General features: G+C 35.8%; 1 long non-coding RNA gene across 1 annotated transcript; it reads left to right on the forward strand.

Annotated features, from left to right (window-relative positions):
• The first annotated feature begins 17,825 nt into the window (after positions 1 to 17,825).
• Positions 17,826 to 18,778, forward strand: LOC131737869 (uncharacterized). Its single transcript, XR_009329446.1, has 2 exons — positions 17,826 to 18,063; positions 18,490 to 18,778. It is a non-coding gene; the product is annotated as an uncharacterized LOC131737869 (long non-coding RNA).
• The last annotated feature ends 7,089 nt before the right edge of the window (positions 18,779 to 25,867 follow it).

Consider the following 25,867-nt stretch of genomic DNA (forward strand, 5'->3'; position numbering starts at 1 on the left):
GACGCAAAACTTTTGGTCATAGCTGTACATTTTTTGCTAGAGTGGAACGTGTGCATTATACAAGTGACGTGAATTACATAGCATTTCAGTACAACATCACTAATTACATAGTATTTCAGTACAACATCATTCATTTAATATCCTCCAAAAATAATTTTTAGAAAGGTGTATGTAAAGAAATCTTGGAAACCTAAGAAAATAAATCTCTTTACTTACAAGTTGAAAGTATCTGACTTACACTTAACAAAGAAGTTGGTTGATTCCCTTGTTTTTTCTTTTCCACAACAGACATGGAACTGACAACAGTAACTCTTTCTCTTGGCTCAGTCAGAAGAAAGCCCAACGGGAATACTTACCCAACCAAATTTCACACAACTGAGCTAGCAGCCTTCTATTACATTACTTTGTTGTTGCAGTACACTCAGCACGTAAGCCAAGCTCAACGGCTCTTGGGGGCAAGATCATCTGTGTCTGCTGTGTCACAGATTAACTTGTTAGCAAATGGATGACAAATTTAAGTAGTGTCTGTGTTACGTACATGACAAAAGGGATTGATTTCTAAATCCTAAATATACAATCTCACAAATCAAATGATCTCACTAAATGTATCATGTTAAAAATATTATAAATACAGTATTTTTTCATATAAATACAGTAGTCTCTTAGCCGAAGTGCTCTCTAAGACAGAGATGACCACGGACAATTAGGGTATGAATCAATAAATGCAAATGTATTTGTTACTTATGTCATGATGCATGTCTCCCTGGTTAGAAGGTGTAACGGGTGTCCTGTTACTATATGGGTATCCGCTGAGAGACGATAGAGACACAGAGTGTTTGACGTTGAAACGCTGCACAGGCGTCCAGGTTTTATTAACAATTACAAATATTGCAGGCAGTTGCAGTGGTACGTGGTAGCCACTAGGGAAAACACACACAGGTGTACATAATTACAAAATACAAAACAAAACACAGTTAAAAAAAAACAGCTAAGAAATAAAAGGTGGCCAAGCTCATTAAGTTTCAATTAGGTAATGAGGGAAGTCTAACCATCCAGCCCTGCTATATCTAGCATATATTTTAATTTACAAAATTAAACATTTGTATTTAAAAATCAAACATATCCCACCAAACCATATTTTACCATGGCAGGTCTCAGCCCTGCCACAGAAGGGCACACAAACATTTGTATTGTAGTAGTTCTTTACAAAATATTAATAGTTAAAGAACCTAAAGAAAGTTAAATAAATTGACAATATGTAAAGAATGTCCAATATGTATGCTATAATATATATATATATATATATATATATATATATATATATATATATATATATATATATATATAATTTGTGTATGTATTTAATCTGCCCTCTTGTTAAATATATTGCCTGGAAATCCTTAAAGAGAAACTGTTGGATTATGAGGATATGATTTGTCCTGTATGTTTTTTTTAAGGAATCCTATGGGGCAATTTAGAATCCAGTTTGACAACTGAAGTTCTTTATGATCTTGTAGAACCATACATACTTGTATTTTTTTTCTTATTGAAATGTAAATCTAAATAGGAAAGTGTTTATAAAGTGGATCTGTCAGGAAAACCCTTTCTTTCCATGCAATGGTGGCACTTGTTGACAGGGGCTGGAGTGAGCAGTAAGCAGTACAGCCAATCCCTACCCAACCCCCACTACTGAGCAAGAAGCAAGGGCCAGCCAAACACAGAGACGCTGCAGGATACCATGGTAACAGCCTCTGGTGCAATACAGAAGTTCAAGGGTAGCATAGGGGGCTGGCATTTGGCTGACAAATGGATGTGGCAGGCATTAGATGTCAGGACTGCCCAGTCCCTGACCACATTCCGGCGCCTCCTTAAGACTCACCTCTTCAAACAGCACCTGTAGAACTCCTCTGCTGTATCCTGGGACACTATCACCCTTCATTTAAATATGCTCTATTTTGCTCTTATCCGCCCCCTATTTTACTGCATTTAATCCTGTACCTCAGAATATTGTAATCTGCCAAGTGTTTAATCTGTAGTATTTTGTACTTAATCATATCCTGATGTAACTATCACTATTTAATCATATCCTGATGTAACTTTCACTATTATCTGCTGTATTATTGAATTGTGGTTTGTCACACTTGAGAATTATTGTATTTCTTGTTCTTATTGTATGACTTATATTGTAACACTTGAATGTATTTGTATTTGCTTGCGATTGTAAGTCGCCCTGGATAAGGGCATCTGCTAAGAAATAAATAATAATAATAATAATAATAATAATTTGTTGCTGAATGGGGAGCACTTCATAAATTCAACATTATAGGGAAATTATGCAGTTTGGAACATTTCAGTTTGGAACATTTCAGACAAACTGATCCCCCCCCCCCCCCCCCCCCCCAGGCTATTGTAATCAAAGTGGACATAATGATTTGTGACATCTTCTAATGAACTTCATTGAGACTGAATGAAGAAATCCATATTTGAATACAATCAAATATGTCTTTAACCAATTAGTATTTATACAACACCTAAGGTCATTTCAGCCAATCAGCGTACAGACAGCCAATGATTTATTATTCAGAAATAAAACAAATCCAGCACAAACCATGTAAATATACCCTACATCAGGTGTGCCACAAGAAAGATGCAGTTGTATAGTATTGCTGAATGTGCAATTATAGGCAAGCAGGTATTGTGCTTGTCTTCAGATACTTAGCTGCGATTCACACATTGATTCCCACTGTTGCATGTTCTGTTGTAACTGTACATTGTAACTAACAAAATAGTTTGGATATTAGCATTCAAAGTTTTAATAGCAAAACATAAATCAGCTATCAGATGTTTGTATCTAGTGTACAGTCGACAGGAGAAGACTTTAGTTTGGACACCATAGAAAGGCACATGTAGCAGAATATATATCTTCTTTGAAAAAGCATTTAGGTTGGATGCACTCCCAGGAGAAGGAACCCAGATGAAAGATAATGACAGACTTTCCATGTGCACAAGCTGGCTGCGCTCTCCTACAGGGCTAACAATATATATATATATATATATATATATATATATATATATATATATATATATATATATATATATATATATAATTGTTTTTTCTTCATAAAAACACATCTGTTATACTTTGATGGTATCAATAATGTTTAGAATGCTTAGAATACTGCATTAAACAATCTAAATAACAATTGAAAAATGTTCCAAAGTTGGCTACTGTCTACCTGATAGCTAAAGTCAAGGGAAAATATGTACTATACATGCTGGGGGCGATATTTTGTTTCTGTCCTTCAAATGTGGCTCAGGATCACTTCATATGTTTTTAATATACACCACAAAACCTTTACACATGCTATAGTTTCATGAAGACTTTTTTTTATTAAAATGAAAAAACATAAACAATACTCTCTGCCACAAAAATGAAAATCCTAAATTCAAGTAAATATTTATTTTATTTTCTCTGCAGTATGTAGGTTAAATGTGTTGATCGACAAAAAAAAAAAAAAAAGCATTCTGTTTAGCGCTAAAATTTGATGTGGCTTGCAAATTGTAACAGAAGAATATAAGAACATTTACGAGCTAGGGGAGGCATTTCAGACCAGCTATGCTCATTCGTTTCCTAGCAGCTGATTGGTCTAAAAATGCTATCAAGTTGGGTCTTAAAGGATCCAAGTGATTCAGCAATAACAACATGACTAGATAACCTATTCCATACCCTCATCACTCTCTGTGTGAAGAAGTGTCTCCTTCCCTCTGTCCTGAGTCAACTTTGTCCTCTGGTCCTGGTTTCTGTGCTGCGTTTTTTGGGTATTGGTTAGGGTGAACTTTGTCAACTACTTTTACAATTTTAAAGACTTCAAGCAACCCCCCTCCCCTGTTGTTTTTTATTCGAAGCTAAATAGATTCAATTATATTTATCTTCAGAGCTCATTCCTTTAAGCCCTGGGTTTAATCTTCGTTGGACTCACTCCAGGGCCAGAATGTCAATTTGGTACTATCAAGACTAAAACGTATTCTACACTTTTGGCTACATACCCAAGTGTTCTGTTTGCCTTTTTTGATTCCTTCCCTGCAATGTCTGGTTGCTGACAGCTATTTGATAATTACAACTCCAAGGTATTTAACTTGATGAGTCTGTTCGGGTTCTATACCACTGTGACGGTGTCACTGGCAATGGTGTTTAGACCAGGAAGGGAAGTCGGGTATGAGGATGCTGGCATTGCATGGTGCTGACACAAGCCAGGGCACGGTATGGATTTTTACAAAAATCATGAAAACAATGTGGCACACTTTCATAGCAGTTACAGAAAAATGTAGCACGGTGCTGCAGACGTCGTGGAAATGAGGTAATTGCCAAGTGTGTGTGTGTGTGTGTGTTTTCTTTCAAACTTGCGTCTGTATTTTTCAATATTTTACACAATAAAAATAAAAGCAGATACTTGTTATTATTATTAAACATATTTTTTAGTATTATTACTACTAGTCATAGTTGTATGTAAAGCATTCATTCACTGATGTTCAAGTGAAACGTAGTGCAAACCAGACTTTTTTTCTGCTCTGGCTGTCTTCGCCTGCCTTTTCTCATGTTACCGCCTTGTTTCCACCCCTTCAAAATGTCACAAATACTGTCTGGGGATTGGTCAACAGCTGTTTTCATGTTGCTTTCAGAGGTCCCACTTACTTCTGCGAAACTTCTCTCCGCCCATTTCGCGGATTGGAAATGGGCTAGTTGTGGTTTCTTGATAAAGAAAATGTGATATGGAAAGTAGCAATATTATCGCATAAACACTCTTTTGCAAGAGCGATCAGGGTTTGATTTGGTCCGGCCCTTAGGCTGGGACCAAATCAAAACTTTGACAACCCTCTAATCGCACGTAACAAAACTATTTTTAATAGCGTTTTCTTTTTATGAGTATAAGAAATAAGATATGATTAGCGGGTTGTCAAAATTTTGATTTGGTCCGGACCTTAGTCAGGGTAATTGACTTGATTCACATAAGTGTTTTTTTTTTTTTTTTTTTAAGTTATGGCTGGGAAGAAAATGTAATGTAGTCAGAATCTAAATACATCAACAACCAACATGATGCTCTCGTATACTTTCCAATATCTTCCTGTGATTGGTAATTGGCTAGAACCATGAGTTAAAACAAACCCAAATACAATTCCTTGCTTTATATATATAGAATATGAACTGTAAAGTGACAACCTTGTGACCGTATGAGTTGGAGACCTAGCATTAAATTGTGTGAAGGCCAAATGGAACTGCCTTGTTCCAAAAGCATTAAACAGCAGCTTAAGTATGTTTATGCTTTACCTATTTCTATTAAAAGAACATTTAAAAAAAAAGTAAAATTGCATCTGCCAAATAGAAATAATATATTGGAATTAATTTTGTAAACTCTGGCTTTTAGTAAAGGTCACATGACTCATCACTGACTCTTGTTGCCCCTTCATTAAAATCAAGCATCTGATGAACAAGGATGCAGTAAAAAGAATAATAATGCCTCTTATACATTTGAATAAGCAGCGACACACAGTGCATAGTAACACTGCAGCTGACCAAAGCTGGCATGTTATTTTATTCAAGGGAGACAGGAAAACTAGGGTACAGTTACTGGAGTTCGCTTTGCACAGTTATGAACTGCTGAAACATGCACATCACACATTTAATCAAGAGTGGAGGCCCTTTCAGTAAGAACAATTTTTCATTTAATAGACAAGGAATGTGATGGATGATGGGGCTCTGGAGAGTCTGCTTCTCAAGTCAAGCTGCAGAGGTAAGGCATCTGTGAAACAGGACTGTCTGTCACCCAGGAGAGCCTTGCAGAAATTAAACAGTGCACATGCTATTCAGAATTAACGAGGGATACATTCAGCAGTGCTGCTACTTTATAACTACAGGAGAAATTTAATTAAAAAGGGATGGAATGAGTCAAGAGTGATTCACATTTTTAGAGTGCTACAGGTTACATCCCTTTAACACACATACATCAAGTAGACATGCACACCACTGTTGCACAACCTACTGTATCAATACTTTGTGGCAGCTTTTACTATCTACCAGCAGGGTTTATTACTTGGATGTGTTATGGCCATAATGACATATACAGTAGAATACCACTTTCAGAGTTCTACTACAAAATCATATGCAACATTGTCTTAAATTGTTCTGTTTGATTCCACAACACTAGTCCATGGGCCAGACAGGGTAGGTGAGGTGGTTCCAAAAAGTGGTACCAAATGACCTTCATACCAGTGAACAAGGATGGTAAACCAATGCTAGAAATGCATGCTGGACATTCCAAATGAGTAGCTGTATCAGTTTTCACATTTTTGAAGTGTGCACCTGTATGTGTATTACGAATCACGCATTGGGAGAGCAGTGGAACTTGCCACATGACCTCTTTGCAGTCCTCCAGGAATTTACATGTAGATTGTATGCTGCTCGTACTCCTATCTGCCAACGTGAATGAACTCTGCTTCCAGTTGTGGCGTGCAAAGAAAAGGACAGTGGAATCAGGACAGCTGCCTCTATGTGAAGATAGTCTTTACCAACATGCTTTGAGAGCCAACTACCAAAGTGCCATATGGAGACATAGTCTGGTAGCAGCTCCAGATGTGCCAGCTCCCCAGAACAAGCATGGATGGACAGCAGGAGAGGATGGCAAGCTTGATATTAAATGGATGACTGGCTCTCCTGCACCTCAGGTCATCTTGGAATGCATATTATGTAAATGCCCTCGTACCTGTCCATGCCACCGCTGTCAGTGCCTGTTTAATGGACTAAAGTGCACAGAGAGTGCAGGCTTCAGGACTGCACCAACCTGACGGATGAAGATGATTCAACGCAGGATATACTTGATGACGAGGATAGTGAAGATGAATCTGACTGAAAACCAACCCCGCAAATGAAAAATTGACTTACAAATGTCGTGGTAAAATACATTTGTAGTGAATGCATATTAATGTAACATGGTTTCCTAACAGACAATTAAAATATGAAGTCTTGAAATAGGGTGGTCCTAAAATGCAGGGACTCATATACTTTGTCTGTTAAAACTGTTCTGTTACGTTTATCAATGTATATCAATCAGTGTTCATGCATTTTTGTTGCTTACATGCAGATTTATTTACCCAACAAATGTTGGTTCTTAACTTGACAAATGTCAAAAGTGTAGAGGGATGCTATCACTTGCATAATTATATAATAACTATGGTACTCATTCATTCCAAAAATGTGGGTGTTTCATGTTGCACAACCATTAACACTTAAAGGTTAAAAACTGAAAAAAATAATGATATTCCATCACTGTAGTAGTTTGATTATTGAGCCAGTGGGCACAGGCCTTTGAGCTTGAAGAGTGGTGTATAATTAATAATGATTTGATGTGTATTTTATGAGATAGTTGGATTCACGTATGAGTTGTCAACTCCACACATCCACCAAAAACCTATATTGTTTATTGTTTGATAGTGCTTCTGTTTTGAAGCAAACTGCTACCAAAAGGCTACAAAGTATAGATGACCAGCATACATATTTGGAAAGTACAGATAATAAGCTTTTATAAAATAATTGATTCATTTGGTACCTCTATTTGGTACCAATCAGCCAAAAACTGGACTATGCTGTGGAAGCATGGTGCTAACTTTATCCTAAATTATATTCTCCCCTGGAGAACTTGTTCTATCCACTTTCGTTGCTGAGGTATTGGCTGAAGCAGCTTGGCTGACAAGTAGACTGGCCTTCCCCCACGGGAAGTTACAGAAGATGCATGGTGTTTAGGCAGTAATATACTGTATAATGAGTTAAGGTGCTCAAATAGATTAGTGCATGCAAGATATTCACAGAGAAAAGCTGCTATGAATGTATATTTCTTATAAAATGCATCTGACTAAAAACTAGCAAAGGTAGAAATGTTTACAGATACAGCTACATGCATTTGTAGAGGGACTGTAGCCTATTTGTTTACATACATAAATAGGATTTTCAGAGCTGGGGTAATGCCTTTTTCCACCACAATACATTGTGTGTGTTTTGGGTCTGGTGAGTTTAATATTAATAAAAAGTAAGAGATAGTGGCACTTTCTACAGTCAGGCAGGGATTCACCACACAGCTCTGCAAGCGAGCAAGAAAGAGAGATTGCACTGCAATCAGGACTTGAACACACTGTGCCATTCAATCCTGGGATTCATTCCAGGACTGCCAATTGTGCTCAATTGTGTATTTTTTTGAGATATTGTTTTATTTCCAACAGGAAAACCATTTTGAGCCTGATAATAATCCAAGTGCAAGGCATAAGGCCTTCGTGCTGTTCATAAATAAGGCTGCTTTTTTAATGAATGTGATTAAGGTTAATTAAATTAAGTCTGGCTTGTTCGCCTTGATGACACAAATCAGCTAAATGTGTCCTATAATAAATGACCATCAACATGTCGGTAGCATGTGTTACTGAAAATTCATTGCTCTTTTGCACAAACATTATCAGAAATCAATTTACTGTGCAGCATTTTCAATACTTTTGTCCATAGCCACTTGACTTGCTCACCTTGAATTTAATCAGTCATAAGAGGTCTCCCTTAAAACTTTCTTTATCCCTTTGTCATTTTTATACTATGTATTATTGGCTAATTGAGTTTTGTATGCAGAAATAATACCCATGTTTGGTACCACTATAGTTTAATAACAACCTATCAAAATCCTGAATTTTTGTTGTTACTTCTTAATGTGAGCTTCACATTTGTTTTAAAAACTAAGGGGTAGATGTACTAAAGTGTTGCGCCTGACGCAATAGTTGCAAACCAGTTGCAAACGAGTCGGAAGTCAAGGGTGAAATTTACTAAACATAAACAATGCTGTTAGTGACTTTTTAAGGAATGCTTTGCGGCAGCAGTTTTTCTTTACGTTTCAACCTTAGATGAATATGTTATTATGGGCGTTCCTGCATAAATTTGCAAAGGGGGCGGAGATAGTGCAAATGAGGGTCCTCAGATATTATAATGAGATGTACTAAAGCTGCCAACAGTTGCGACACTTACAATTGCATCAATTTGTTAAGAACTTTTGAAAGCATGTTTTAAACAGTCGCAATTGTTTCTGGCATTTCCCTGTCCACTTCCTCTCATGCGTTGCCAGTTGTGCTCAATGCATTTTTGAGGTGAACACCCAAGTACCTAATTTTCACTAAAGTCAGGGTGTACTTACAAGACTTGAAAACAAATTTCTATGACATTTCTGGTTTCCCCAGTGTGTTGGAAGCAATAGACTGCACACATGTGCCACTAACCCCTCCAGCTCATTCTGAGCATCTGTATAGGACCATGATCTATTGTGTGCTAATTGTCTAGGCTACTGAGTAGACCAAGTTAAAAATAATATTTACAATAAAATAAAATAAAAAAACAACCCTGAAATCATTTCGTTTCAATTTAAAATAATATTTATTTGCATTGTACACCAATGTGTTCAATGCAGCAGCATGATTTATTTTGTGTTACCGGTAGGCTAAAGTACCAAAAAAGTGCACTAGGTATTCATTTGATTTTACTACTGTACTGTATACTGTATAGGCCTACTATACATATTTATATTGTTTCATAATGTAATGTGTAGCCTACCCAAAACACATTAGTGTTATTTCAGCGCAATAATTTATATTTAAAATACATTGAGAACTGTAAATGTATGTGTGTGCAATTTTATTGTATTGTTTTTAAACCCGACACCTCCTTATGTCGGACAAACATGTCCAGTTTAACGAGGGGCTACTGTATGAGTATGAAAAGCTTTGTGGGGGTGAAGATTGGGGCCGCACTATAGAATCTGACGGGATTAAACTGCCTTTCATGTTTTATAACAGTATTAAAAAAGGTAAAATGAAGACAGAACAGAATGCATTGTACGATGACATTTACATTTAACAAAAACAATGTTGTTTTGATTCTTGCACCCTTGCATGTATAGAAGTTATTTACTTTGTATTTTAATATTTATTTTTTGCATGCGTTTTTGGACCAGCCTCTATATGTTCAAAATGGATAACAAGGCAAACCCCTGGCATTGTTCATTGGTGAGAACACGATTGCACCTATAGATATTGTGTGTGTGCGTATGCGGGTTTTTTTTTTTTTTTTTTTTTGGGGGGGGGGTGGGTGGGGGGGGGGGGGTAATACAGCATGTCTCTCTGGAATGCTTTAACTTTTTTTTTTTTTTTTGCATAGTTACAGATATTGAGTGGATGTGATTGAATTTTTTTCCCCCCAACAAAACATTTTTCAAGGCAATGGTCTCTCCCAGTAGGCAAAGGTCTTCTACACTTTAAAAACACAAGCAAAGACCAAATGAACCAAAGATTATCTTTTGTTGGCTTTTTTTTCTTTTTAGTCCCTAGAGTGCAGATGAACTCTGCTTACATTTTTTCAATTACAATTACATTTTTCATTTTGTTTCAGGATAAAACTATATTAAAAAAAATAATTGAATTGTAAACAGGGAAGTTCAAGTTCAAACACAACAACTGTAAAGAGCAGAATAAAAAGACAACACTTATCGTACAGGTGGATGAGAAGAATACAATTAGAGAGAATGGGATGTTCAACATAAACTCAGAAAAAGAAAAAAAAAACACATTAAAGCTAGTTAAAATAGTTAATCATTTGATTTACTAATCACTGCCTTGACACTTTATGGATCTGTCTAACAAATTGGATTTATCATCACCTTGGTTGTCCTGGTATTCCTCGGGTCCCTTGATTAAACTGGAAGGCCAAACAAGTGCTGTAGTTTACATAAGCATTGTTGAGTATCAAGACTGTCTAAAAATGCTAGACATACCCTGATGGTAATAGCTACTTTCAAGACAATAATACACCCATCCACAATGCCGGAATTATGAATGAATGGATACTGCCTCCTGTGCAACTCAGTTTATGGCAACCAGCAGGTGAGATACAGGGACAAACAGTCTAATCATTCTAGTCTAGATTCCTGTACTATGTGTGCTGTGCCTCAATCTTTGAATTATATTCTGCAGGAAACATTATTAAAGACTGAACAGTCCCTTTTCCCTCTGCAATGAAAACTCAGGACTGTTTTGGGGATCACAATTTCTATGGGAGGAAGCAGAGTCAGCAGGCTGTCTGGTTACATGTTCACAATTTCATTCACATTGACTACAGATTGCCCCCTTTCTCCCTTTCAGGCTCACAAACACAATGAATGTAAAAAAATGACGCAAATATGATCTGGGTTGCTTTTACAAAGCCATCTTTTTTCTTATTAAAGGAATTTCTTTTGCTAACACAGTTAATGTCAAAAACAACATTTAAAAATATCTTCTTTGACTTTGGTTAAGCAGCAGCAAAAGCCTAGTGTAACATGTTGTCATGGCAATACACACCGTACCATACAAGCTCACTGACTTCAGTGTGCACTGCTCAAAATGCAAACAAGTGATGATGATCTGGTGACCAGCAAGAGTTGGGAAATAGATCAAATAATAAATGGACCCCTATTTTTATACACGTAGCAAATTTACAGTAAAAGGGCTTTAAATTGATCATTAATCTTGAACCAGCTTAAAAAGGACCTAGACCAGCACTATATCTTTGGAAACATCATACCAAGCTGTAAACTACCAGCTGTGACTTGATAAAACAGTGCTGTTAATTTCTGTCATTTTTTATTGCCAACTGTTGTTCAGCAAAGCGTATCTATGGTAGATTTTAATAGTGTATTGATACTATTTGTGTGTAATGCATTTCAATATTGTAATGTCGGGTCAAACGAGACCGAGGGCTGGGACTGTGTGGTCTGTGTTGAACTTGCGGGGGGAATGGGATTATCGTTTCTGTGGGTAGGTCTGTTAATTTTTACTGTTGCTGCCTGTTATTTCTTGTGAATGTCTCTGCTGCCTGTTGTGTGTGTGCGTCGCCCCTGCATGATTGCTGTTCTGTGTGAATGGTGGGGGATTATGCAAATTAATTACTGTAACCTCAGCCAATGAGCATTAACCATGAGCCTATATAAGTGCAGCCTGCGCGCTGCAAGGGGTTGTTGTTGCTGGGGAGTGTAAAGGAGCTAAATCAATTTTCTGAAAGAGCAAATATTAAACTGCACTTTTAAGAGCCAAAAAGAATTCCTAGTAGCGTCTTCATTACCACCGCTGAGAACCCAGTACACACCGCTGTCACAGTATCATTTTGCGTGTTTTGTGCTACTTGTACCTGATGACATGTAAAAATTCAAACAGATCTTTAGGGGGACCAGATATCCCGGTTTGACAGAAACTCTCCCCAACATTTTTCCCAATACCTTAAAAAGGTCCAGGTTTGCAACCACGACAGATAGTACTCCTTAATTAATTTAAGTATACACTCGCTACTATAGAAATGACAAATTCCCGTTTCTGAATAAGAAAGGAAACAATGACTGTGATGTCTTTTGCAAGCATTGTGGATCAAGCTTTTCAGTAGCTAATGGCTGCAGGTCTGATGCCATGGATCACTTGATATTAAGGAACACAGATTTTTGAAGCAAAGCAGTTCTGAGCTTTGGAAATTTGGTCACCCTATGGATCATCAAATTGAACCTGCATGTGTGACAGCAGTCCATTCAATCAAACTGGCAACCCTAGTAATGCAACATATCTTTTTTTATATTATTCCTCCTACAGTTAAACAGGCAGTGAGATTGATATGGTTGAAAACAATTGCTTGTACTTAGTACTAGCATCAGTTGAGCTATTATAAAGCAAGCCAATATAATTATAATGATTTTTTTTTTATTATTATTAGAGATTCCAAAAAGAAACATGAAATAGTCACATGTTTTCAGAACAATGCTGTTTAATTTAACTTTTGTACATCTTGACAAATTAATAGGCTACATTTAATAAATATTTATATACAGGCATTATGTATATCAGTTGTGCATTACATTAGGAACAAAAATATATCCTGGCTCTATATGTTCAAATTTAGATTACATCCCAAGGGTAGAGAAAAGCTTGTAGTAGCTGAAGTCTGGCATTACCAGGTTGTGGGAGAGCTTTTGGCAAACATCTTCCTGTGATCTGCCAGCAGGAGCTGTTATCAGAATATGTGTTTAGAATGCTTCTTAATGACCTATCAGGAAAATGTAAAGGGGTAACAATGATATCCTCTTATTTCCTCTCCTTAATTAGTAGGAAACTGCATTCATCAAATAAATTGAGAGTTTTTCCCTGTGGGAACTTCAAGGAAAGGAAGAGCTGAACCTCCTGTATAAGACACCTAACAACTAGAAGAAGAAGAAATGGAACACAGTAGATCTCAATTTGATTCCCATCTCATTTGTTGGATTTTTTAACGTTAGCAGACTAAAAAAGGTTTACACAATGGTTGCAAGTACAACAGTGTCTCCCTTTTATTGTGACTTCTGACTCGCACTTAAAGAAGTGTTGAAATAGTGGTAAATTCACAATACTTTTATGAATACAATGATAAGCTAAGGATCGTACATAGTCCTTCCTGCCATCTAGATTAGATAATACTAGCTGAAGTAACCGACGTTGCCCGGGGAAATTCAGTATTTCAATATTTCATGCACGACAAATTGGGGAATGGCAGCCTTATGGTTTACTATAAGTTACCGATCTTGGGTCCCTTTTTTGAACTTTTTTTTTTTTGGTTTCTACCATTTTTAATTTTTTAAAAATTTCTGTTCTTTTTATTTCTTTTTGGTTTTATGGGTTTCTTTAATTTGAGATACATGGCTACTGTAGTGATCAAAATTTTGGATCCAAACATAGCCCTCGACCTTCCCCTGGATGAAAGAGGAGGCCATGCAAAGTTTGTTGCATTGGCTCCTGTGGGGTCCGAATGCATAAAGGAACAGACAAAGACAAACGTTCTTCTTTATATATTAACATACATGTTGCAGAAGTTTAAATAAAATAATACATTTGTAATGAATTGGCATCTCAGCCCTTGAATGACAACTCATCAGCTTCTAGGAATAGATCCATTACAAATCTTCAGACCCTGTCTTAAGTGTACATGTTCACTACTACAGAGGTCCATCATTCTTCAAGGTGCAGATATAATACTATTTAAGGTTTAGATAATATAATATGGGATTCATTACACCTTGACAATTCCAGATACTAAATAGTCCTTTATTGTTATGCTTCTGTACAGACATAATCAATCACATGCAAGGAACCATTGATACTTTGAAAACAGTAAGCAAAAAAACATGTTGATTTTTAACATCAGTAATTTGTGATCCTGCCTCCTCCATCTATGTTTATGCAAATATAAGCCATGACTTCCTTTTTCATGACTTAAATGAATATGGCCCTTGGGCAGCTGTTTTTAGCAATTTAAAATAAACACTGCTGTGTTAATTCAGTAATACAGTACTATATTTCAGAGACAATTTGCTGTGTTTCCTGCACAGGATTTAAGCAGTACTTCTGTGCTGCATGATTTGGTGAATTGCACTTTTGGAAGGGGGGGGAAGTAGTTTGTAGCTGGAATTGTCAGTAGAAAGAAGTTGTTTGTGTGCAATCAGGTAAACCTGATAGGGTGAATCAACAGGGATATGATCTAAAGAGAGTGCAGGTTCTTAACAAGAATACAGCCCCATTTTCCTGCACAGATATAGAAGTAATTGACTGCTAGAACTGCTTGTGCTTGCTAGTATTGATCAGTGACAGTAAGATATGTTCCTCGCAATCACTCCTCCTGTGAGGCCTAATTAAAGGCTTGCTCGCTGAATTAGATTTTTAAAAAAACCTATGTCCAGCAATATTAATGAAATGCTGCCTAAACATCCTTAACTTATTGTACAGAAATTGAGGTAAAATAGAAGAAATGTTGATAGCCATAAGATAAGCATTGGTATTTTTTTTTTGTTCTTAACCAAAATAAAATATGCACATTATTAAATACATTACAGAGTAAAGTACAGAGTACAGAACAGAACAATGACAAGCCTAACTGTTTTATATATTTTAAAGGACCCCATTTGTACTGGTAATTGAGATCTTGGTTTGACAATTTTTATTCCCAAATAATCGATTAAATCATTATCAGTGATCAGACCTTGCTCTGACAATTTTATTTTGCCTTAATTTTAGCTTTTTCTTTTTTTTTTTTAAGCTTAAGCATACTGTATTTAAAGTACGTCAAAACCTAAGGGCCCAGATTTCAAGGCTTGGTAACTTATGTAAAGTAAAGCTTTGAAATGAAAAAGCAAATATTTGTGCAATGTACTTAAACAATAACTTCACTGAGCAACACACAAGTTTCAATTTAAATTAAAATAAAAAAGCGAGTACAACAAAATCCACAACTTTAGATTGTCAGGCTATCAAAATTGGTCAAATCACAGCCTTTGGCAAAATTATGTGTTTCATATAAAATTCAATGGAAGCTGTATAATGTATTGTGGTATAATTTAGTTCAAACAACAGCTTGCCTCAGATTAGTTTCCGATTAACCATCAGTTCAAGGCAAAGGTTATCCTCTTAAATGCCTGCAGAAGGAATGACAAAAAGAGACTGTATATATCTTGGTTAAACATCAACCCTGATGATTTTGTTTTTTTTCTATTTGAGATATAAGCTAACCACAAAGGTGCGTAAAAAGCTATTATATAACCTGCAGGTCACTACAAGTAAATGGCAATACTCTTACCTTAGACAAGTGGAATACAAAGAAAGTCTAATGAGATCGTGAAAAAAAGGTGTTTTAATAATACAAACATAACAGAAAAAGAAGCACTAGGGCTCTTTTTATTTCCTTGTCTCTGTTCTCCTGCTGTCTGTCCATATACAGTTTCAAATTGTAAATCACCTACTAAGAAACCAAATATTAACATATCTGCTTTGATTCGTTTCATATCAAGAAACTCCAGACAACAAACCTGAGTTAAATATGCAACTTTCTGCACTACATTTAGCTTGGTTTCACATTGAAGTTTTTCTTGCTGTTAGGAACCATAAAAATAAACTGATATTGTTTGATGCTGGTAAAAAGACACAACCATTGCACTAAAGTGCATACCAAACAGCCTATTAGCAGATCATTGGGTTTATATAGAAACAGAATAATAGAAATAGAAAAAAAAAATATTATGTAATGTGATAGTGGTCTATTAGTGATGTATTAATATACATGTATTTAATTTGGGTAGTGGTGTTCCAGCAGTTTGCAGATCGCAATTACAGTTAATCCAACTACTGCCAGTGTCAACCAGTGAAAATATACATACCATTCGGATGAACGATGACTGGGTAAAGTGATTTTATTTATTCATGGTTTGCATGAACAGTGGGACGGGTAGTTGTACTTAACTTACAACTTGCAGGAATGAAGGCAGCGAGAGAAAAAACAGTGTGTGTCTGAATGACAGAAATTGATTATTTTAATAACAGACTGAGAAAGCAAAACAATTAGCAAGAGTGGGATGGAAAATGTGTCTTGAGTGTTATTAAAGAAGGGCAGCACTACATGTTCACTTTACATGCTTCTGTTTGAAAAAAAAATCAATCTGTTATTCTCACTTCACAATAGGTAAGCATAAAACTATTCAACATTCAGCTATTCACTATTCAACATAAAGGTCACTTCTTAATTGAAGATATTGTAACACCCTAGGGTTCTCTATTCCCTATATAATTCTGATTGAGCTGACCTCTGTTTACAGGGGTATGGCCAATTACTGCACTTTAGCCAGTTTGATAGACTTGAACCAATTAAGCTTGATTGCAGCTGTTCGTGGTCAAGACAAGATTGCCCCTACTCTAACTTAAATGTCTTCTGGTGTTTCCTCCCTCATTCTCTTAATTAGTCTCCCTTTTATTACTTGTATTTAGCCTGATTCATGAAAAACAGGGTGTGATCAGTAATACACATTTTAGTGTTACCCACTGATATGGTTACTAGGGAAACTAAAGGTATATAGTTTACTGTCCTTAACCTGTATGGATTACATTGAAAGTGAATGACATTAAAATTCTCTTTAATACAGAGATATATAATTGTTTGAACTAACTGTAAAGCTTTTACATTAGATCACTTTACATAACTTGATGTTTTTCAAACAGGCCCCTACATACTGTATTCCTGCTCCAACTGAGAACCGCATCAATTTTGATGTAACGCCCTCTTGAAATTCTTTATCACAGTTACTTGTAAGATCTATGTCATGGCGAACCTCACAATTTCTGGCCTTTCACTTACATTATCCTTGGAAAAAAATAATTCTGTTAGCTATCTAATGGATTGTAGAATGTAATTATGGAGCAGAACAAGTTCTATCTTCCTGATGAAAACATGCCTTCCAGAAGAATATCTCAATACTGTTATACACTGTTATATAAGTAAGGTATAAACCACGACAGGCCGTGCGGGTCCCATGATATATACCATGCCTGGGGTGGTGATAACCCTAGAAGTGGTATATATCATCAGAACTGCACGGCCCGAAGTGGTTTATACTGCTTATAACACGGCTACCTGTCATTTGGGGGGAATTAAAATAATTAAAACACATTTTAAATTAAGACAAAACCAGAAACTTATATTGTGTATATATCTGCAGTGTAATATAGTCCCACATTTAATTTAATTTAATTTAATTTAATTTAATTTAATTTAATTTAATTTAATTTAATTTAACTGTTCACATATTAAAAATAAATTGCACCTCTCTGTTTATTGTGAATTTATGCGTCGAAAGTGGCATCTTGAAACTAGAGGACTGAGTACAAGCTAATGATTTTGATGGTCTGGGCGGAGTTTCAAATAACACTGAGGAAGGCAGGACAGTAACTACGCTGCGTGCTGAAGCCAGACCTTGAGGGGGGTTTATGACCTTGTTATATGCGAGGCACACATATTGAAGTCAGTTTTCATTCTTTCGGATCTCAAAAGATGTTTTTGTTAGTTGTCGATCACCCTCGTGTCCACGTCGTGCCAGATTAAGTTTAAGATCGAACCAGACTTTACGCACCAATCCGACTGCGGTGTCAGGGAACAGTTTCCCGCAGATGCTTCAAATCCAGGTCAGTAATTCGGGGGGTGGTGTCTGGCCTTGTTTTTACCTGCTTTTCTAAAGGTTTTCATGACTGACAGGAGTACATTATTGCTGTTTTTAAACTCGCTGTCAGCAGAGATGTTAACACTTCTACTGTTAAAATATCTATTTAGTCCAGCTCTCAGCGTTATAAAACTGGAGACTGAATACTGGTCCCCAGTTGAACTTCTTGCACCTGCATAAAATCCCCTTTAATGTTGTTGAGATTTTTTGGATTTATTTCCTTAAAATGAATGTCCATATTTTTTTTTTCTTTAAGCCAGTCTTTAAGTACATTACCAGCCCATGCTGTCGTTTTATTTTAGTGTTTTTTCAGCCTTCGTTTTCTGTTACAGTATATGTCTACTCTTGACAGTTGCTGGGGCACTTATTTTATTTATTTCTTTATCTTCAGGTGGACTGCTGTCTTCACTCAGCAAGTTGGCATTGTACCAGTTGTCTGTTTTCATTCCCAAATATATTAAAGGAAAAACAAACAAAATGGCAGTTTGTCATGGAATTTAGAATGTAGTGGTGCGTAGTGGTTTATTCAGTGTGAAGCGACTCATTAGTACGCAAGCCATGGTATACGCTATATAGCTGCACGGTCATGTGATGCTGTTTAACCAATCAGAGGTTGTTATTTTTCCAAGCCATGTTATAACTGTATAAATGAAAAATAAACCCTGCTTTACTTTTTCAAACTGCGTATATCAATGAAGCTGCATATATCAATGTAGTTTATGGTCCTTAAGATCATAACATTGAAAACAATTTTAATACATCTGTATTTCTTGTATTATAATTATAGTAGTTATAACCTCTTTGAAAATTGAATTGATTTGGAGTCAAGAATCATATAACTTTTTTCCAGACATAGTCAATTTTAACTTGAAATTCATATTACAGTGAAGCTATTGATACTGTTGAGGGGTAAACACATGGAACACAAATTCCAGTGTGTAGACCATAAAATACACTTTAATGTAATAAGTAGTAGCAGAAATATTGAACAAATAATTCCATTTAACCATCCACGGAGATAGAAAAAAAGCAAGGACGACAAGTAGAACGATCTAGTTTCATCTGTTATAAACCCAGGTGGCCACGATTAGGTAAGTAAAATTAGAACGTTTCTGTAATATCATTCTAACATCTCACAAAGTTGTTGTAAACACTGATTTTAATGCAATGCATGTTTAATTCATAGTAGTGCTACAATCATACCACTATTTTGCTGTAAACATAGCCAATGGAACCCAGATAATATATTGTCTCCTTTTCTCTTTGGAAGAAAGTACCTAGAATACAAAATACAGTGGTACAACTGTAGAGTTAGCAGAAACAGTTACTGCTAAGAAAACTCTGGCTGTATATTGTCTTGCTGTGTGCTATTAGGACTCTACATACAGGTATCTCTTGCAAAGAGGGGAACAAAAAAAGACTGAGCAGCTTTGAAACACCAATACACTGGGATGAGCATGCCTTTCAGCCTTTACATGTACAACCTAGTTTGGATTACCAGTACCTGGAAGTTAAATAAAGCAAAGTGGTGGTTCTGGCAGGGAACTCACTTTAACCTTAGATCAGATCACGTAAACATCAAGCATATAGATAATCTATAGCAGGAGTTTCCTGACTAAATGTATATTGAGACATTATTTGCAGTGCACCATAGCCAGCACGTCAACTGCATCCAATCTGACACAGTAGGATTGTATTTTTGATTATTGAATGTCCTTAGAAGGTGGTGCGTTTAATTATTGTGCTCAATATACTAAAGCTTCTTTCAGGTAACCCAATGATGTAAATGGGATGAATGGATTCAATACAGGAAAAGAAAAGGAATCAAAAGATTAAAAATATGAGGGAAGAACAACTATGTAATTAAAGCACTACACTACAGTAGTAATAATAATAATAATATTGTCCGTCAAAGGTCACTGTGCTGCCTTCTACTTCAAGTCAGCTTCCTATTTTAGTATTCTGAGAGGTAATTCGGTTTGCTGCTTGCAGCACTGCATTGATAATGAAGCTAAAACAATGAACACTGTCTGCATAACAAATGTGTACTTTTTAAGCTGCAGTGAAACACTAAGGGGTAGATGTACTAAGATGGGCCAGTCCCAGCGCAAACATACTTCAATTTGCATTTTCGTTGCGACAGTTCGCAAAGTATACACTTTGTCGTATGTACTAAGAGAAAATATGTTAATGAAAAGAGCCTCAATATACTAATTTAAATATTTGTTGCATCTTCTTAGCGAGATCTCTAGCATTATACATTGCGAGAGTCGTGTGACATTGTTCAAATAAATAGCGGGAGTTGAGATGTGGTTTGCTGCAGCAGATGGTGCCCGAAGGATAACGTCTATACATGCAAGGATGCAAGAATCAAACTAACATTGTTTTTGTTAAATGTAAACGTAACCTGTACAATGCATTCTGTTCTGGCTTCATTTTACCTATTTTAATACTGTAATATATATAAAAAATGAAAGGCAGTTTAATCCCATCAGATTATATAATGGGGCCCCCACCTCCACCCCCAAAAAGCTTTTCATAATCATACAGTAGCCCCTGTTAGTCTGACATAAGGAGGTGTCAGGTTTAAAAACAATACAATAAAATCCTACACACATACATTTATAGTGCTCAGTGCATTTTAAATGTAAATCATTGGCTGAAATAACACTAATGTGTTTTGGGTAGGCTACACATTACATCTTGTAAAAATATAAATCTGTACAGTAGGCCTATACAGTAGTAAAATCAAATGAATACCTAGCGCACTTTGTTGGTGTACAATGCAAATAAAAGATTATTTTAAATTGAAACTAAATTATTATTATTATTATTATTATTATTATTATTAACTTGGCCTACTTAGTTAGCACAAAATAGGTGGTCCTACAGATTCTCAGAATGAGCTGGAGGGGTTAGTGGCACAAGTGTGCAGTATTACTCCCAGTATGTTGGGGAAACCAGAAATGTCTTTAGTGAAAATGAGGTACTTGGGTGTTCGCCTCAAAAATGCATTGAGCACAACGGGCAACGCACAAGAAAAAGCAGACTGGGAACTGCCAGCAACAATTGTGACTGTGTAAAACATGCTTTCAAAAGTTCTTAACAAATTGATGCAATTGTAAGTGTCGCAATTGTCGGCAGCTTTAGTACATCTCATAATATTTGAGAACCCTCATTTGCACGATCTCCACCCCCTTTTGGGGAATTTATGCAGGAACGCCCATAATTACATATTCATCTAAGGTTGAACCACAAAGAAAAACTGCTGCCTCAAAGCATTCCCTAAAAAGTCACTAACAGCATTGTGCTTGTTTAGTACATTTCACCCTAGACTTCCAACTCGTTTGCAACTGGTTTGCGACTATTGCCCTAAGTGCAATATCTAAATGATTAACATGAAATATCAGCTCTAGCTAACCACTCATCAGTGAGCATTACTTTCTTATTAATTGTTTTGAATCATAAGAATAAGTTCATTGGTTTCCTCCAACAACTTAATTTTTTTAGATGAAAATGATTAATTACATTCAGGTCTTTGCTGGTTCCCTAGTTTACTAAAGAAAAAGTAGAAAATGACATGCTCCTCCCTGTTGTTTTAAATTACATCATCTTTGTCAAGCTCATCAAAAGAAAAAAGTTGAAACAAGTTAATGCTACTACTGCTCATAACCTATTCATCTGTACAATATCAAAGAGGGTGAGGATACTCCAGGCAATAATTCTAAAGCTTCTTGTAATGTACGTTCATGTAAATGATGGGCTCACACTGCCAGTGGAAACCTCAGATAACTTATAACAACAATTTCCCCTTAAGCGGGTGCATTATGGTTATGAAATGTTTAAAACCGTGTGACCTATCCCCCTGCAAACATTCTGCACCTGTATTTTATTCCTACATCCACTAGGGGGACAGGTGTACCAGAGAAAAAACATGTTTGAGAGCCCTTGTGAGGCCACAGGGATGCTTTAAACATCACCATGGTGTGATGACTGAAATGGAAAATATACAACATGAATCTAAACAACAACACAAATGCATTAGTTAATTTTTTTTAAATCCATACCAAGTTCCTCTTTAAGCCCACATGAAAAATGTACAACAAATTAGTCACTATTATGCAGTGTCGTCAATGCTGACCATGACAGTATTAAAATTGGTCATAATCTGACAGACCACTTTTATTTTATCCATATCTATCTGCTTAAAAATCACATAATCCAAATGTGTTGACATATTTTGGATAAACATCCAAGGACCATGGAGTTATTGTTTCATTACTTAAATTATTCATCAGTCTTGTGTTTAATTAACTCCCAATGTTATCAAGATTATTCCATGTTCAGGTTATGAAATTAGAAACACACAACTTGAGGGTGCCTAGGAAAAGTTGATTTATATTACTTAGACATTTAATGTATATATTTTAATAATTCAAGACATGTTAATTAAACTCTGTCCCCCAATCATAAAATCTGAATAAAACGAATCAATGTCTGCAAGACAAAATACGTTTTAATTAATCTAGTGCTTTACCATTTTGCTTCGAGAAATCAGTCTTTCGATCAGCACAAGGGGCTGAGGAAATTGGGTTTAATACATAGGGCCTCATTTACGAAATGGCACTAAACATTATGGTGCACCATAATTGCAATTAGTGTGTACGTTAATGATTTCCGTATTTACTATTGCAATTGTATCGCATGTGGTCACTTGTAGTCTGACATTATCGTGCGCATTAAATTACAGAAAAGCACTAAATTTAGTGCATGCTATTGCATGTAAATGAGCCAAATACTGTGCACATAAATTAATGCGTTCTCTGTTAGTAAATGGGGCAGAAATTTAGATTTGTCGCACACAAATCTAAATGAGTGCCTGTAAATGAGTGCCTGTCCTTGGTTATTTCAGCTGCATCCTGACACCATTGATCATTGTCTCTGTTGTTACATTTGTCTGATCATGTTGGTCTCAAAGGTTCAAGACAGATTAATAATTTTTGCTTGGTTCAGGGGAGATGACATGACATCAATGGTCAATTGTTGGTTTTATAATTTCCTTCTGTGTCCACAGGACTTTGATAATACAAATAATAACAGAAATTACAAATGTTTTCCCCTCAATTTCTCAGGAAATGACAACATATATTTATTTTACTTTTGTCAGACAAAGAAAAGGTAGAGATTATGGGCAGGTTTAAAACCAGTGTTACTGTATCGAACTCGAGGTATAGTAACGAGAGCTTTAATAGCAAGTGATTTTCAAACTAAATGTGTTAATTAAATCAATCCGTTAGTGCTTTGAAATTGAGTTGATGAGGTCCTTAATGAACGCATTTCTCGTTAAAAAGTTTAATTGTCGCAGGCCACAGACATCACTGTACATACATACAGTGTGGAGGGAGTCTGACATTATTACAGATACATTCGGCAAAATCCATGTCAATGATCTCGATCACATTAGGTATTCTATTCATGTCTATAGCGATATCTTTTGAAAGCAAGCCCCATATTGCACTTTTTAACTATCAGACGAAATGGTTACAAATACTTAACACAACTGCTATTAGGACCATGCTGCATGATTTGTTTATTATTAATGGCATTATAATTAAACTATACCAAATCACATTTTTATTTACAACGAAGGGAAAACATGTTTTTGCTGACTTTATAAGCATTTGGGCAACACAGTATAGGTTACCTTCATTGTAAATAAAAAAACGTGATTTGGTATAATTTAATGATAATGCTATTAATAATAAATGAATCATGATTATAGCAGCAGTTTTTAAGTATTCTGTAAATATTTCGTCTAATAGTTAAAAAGTAGAATGTTGGGCTGTCAGGTCTTTTTTTCAAAAAATATCAGCACAGACATTATATACAAAGCAATGGAATACCATGTGTGCGTATGTATGTATGTATGTATGTACGTATGTATATATGTATGTATGTATGTATGTATGTACGTGTGTATGTGTGTGTGTGTTTGTTTAATAGAGAGAGAGAGATTACATGCATGTCTCCAGTCATGTAGTTTTCACGATAAGGCCTTCCGGGCTTAAGGTTACAAATATTTAAAACAAGTGAACAAATCTCATTCATAACCACAAGTATATAAAAGTCTAAAATATTTCCATAACTACAAATATTTAATTATCTAGGTAGTCTCTGTATCGTCAGTGTCACAGCCACGGTCTGTTAAATTTCTATCTCAAGGTGAATTATAGTCTTTCGTTAATTAAAACCCTCCTTTTCCAAGTGCAAATTAACTGATAAATTATGACAATTAACATGGATTTGCTTTTAAATTCCCACGCAAACAAAAGAAATAGACGCATGAAGCACTGCTCGTTAAGATATTAACATTATTTCGTAAATCAACATAATTTTGAAAAATCACATTAGCATGATTATTTAATAATGAGATAACAACCTCTTGAAAATGCCAAAATCAGTGCTACATAACGACTTGTTGATTAACACTGGAGTTATCATTTACGAAGTTTTGAAAATCCTTCCCTATAGGTCCTAATGCATCTATTTTGTAAATATGCAAGCTGTTATGCAAAACATCATATATCACAGAATGTAACTATTCTGTGATATACTGTATGTCTTTGCAAAAGTAATTTGAAATGTATATATAATTAAACAGGATATTTTCTTTAGGGACAGTTGGAAGGCTTTAGTGAAACATTGGGACTCAAGTATCTATAACTCTTACTCAAGCTCTGATAAATATGAACCGAGTTCCACTGGGAGTGTACAACTGAAGTTTCTCTCTTTGTACCCTTGCAACCCAAAGATTGTGTTGCAGACATCAAGTTATTACAACGTGTATTTAAGTGGGAATCAATACAGCCTGTGGTTACATTCATTTAAATACTGGTACAACATCTGTGCGCAAAATATAACACATCGTTGAGCAACTCTTCAAACAATATAACTGAACAAACTAAATTCTTCTGGAATACTCAACTGCAATGTTGTTGAAGCCTCCTGGGATCCTTCAAGAAGCTGCTTGGTGAGATTCTGGGATCAATAAGCTACTAACAACCAAACAAGCAAGATGGGCTGAATGGCCTTCTCTCGTTTGTAAACTTTCTTATGTTCTTAACTATTAGCAAAATACTAGATTCATCCTGAAGGGTTTACTTTAAAAGATGCACATACAGTTCATAACTTGAAGATTGTGTCCATCAAACAGGCCAGAGTAAAGCATCTGTTCAGATAAAATTCACATGTCATGGATTTCATTTGCAACAATAAACACTATTGGGTTTAATTGTATTGATCTACACAACTGCTTCTCTTTAACAGAATACTTTGTATTAAGCTGGAGTTTTCCTCCAGGGGATATTTACTGATCTGCATTAAGGTGTGCCACTGTTTTAAAAATTTAAATAGAGCTTGTAGTTTTTAATACATCAGATTTATTTTTTTTACTTGATCCACGTTCTGGTTTTGCACTTCAGTTCTGGTTTTGCTCTTCAGTTCTGGTGTTGCGCTTCAGTTCTGGTGTTACTCTTCAGTTAGAGCCTGAACCATTCTACTGAACAGGTGTAAAGGATTTGTTTTATTTTTGTGTTGTTGGCACTTGGTGTATTGGAGTGTATTCCAGGTACATGACTTTCTAAAATTATACTCCATTCTAACTGTTATGACTAAAACTGTATGCATAGTGTTGGGTTGGTTTGCCTTGCTTTGTATTTTGATCTGTTGCAGATGGTTATGAAGCTGTTGCCAATTTTATTGGAAGGAAT

The sequence above is a fragment of the Acipenser ruthenus genome, chromosome 8 (genome assembly GCF_902713425.1).
Source record: "Acipenser ruthenus chromosome 8, fAciRut3.2 maternal haplotype, whole genome shotgun sequence".
Lineage (NCBI taxonomy): Eukaryota > Metazoa > Chordata > Actinopteri > Acipenseriformes > Acipenseridae > Acipenser > Acipenser ruthenus.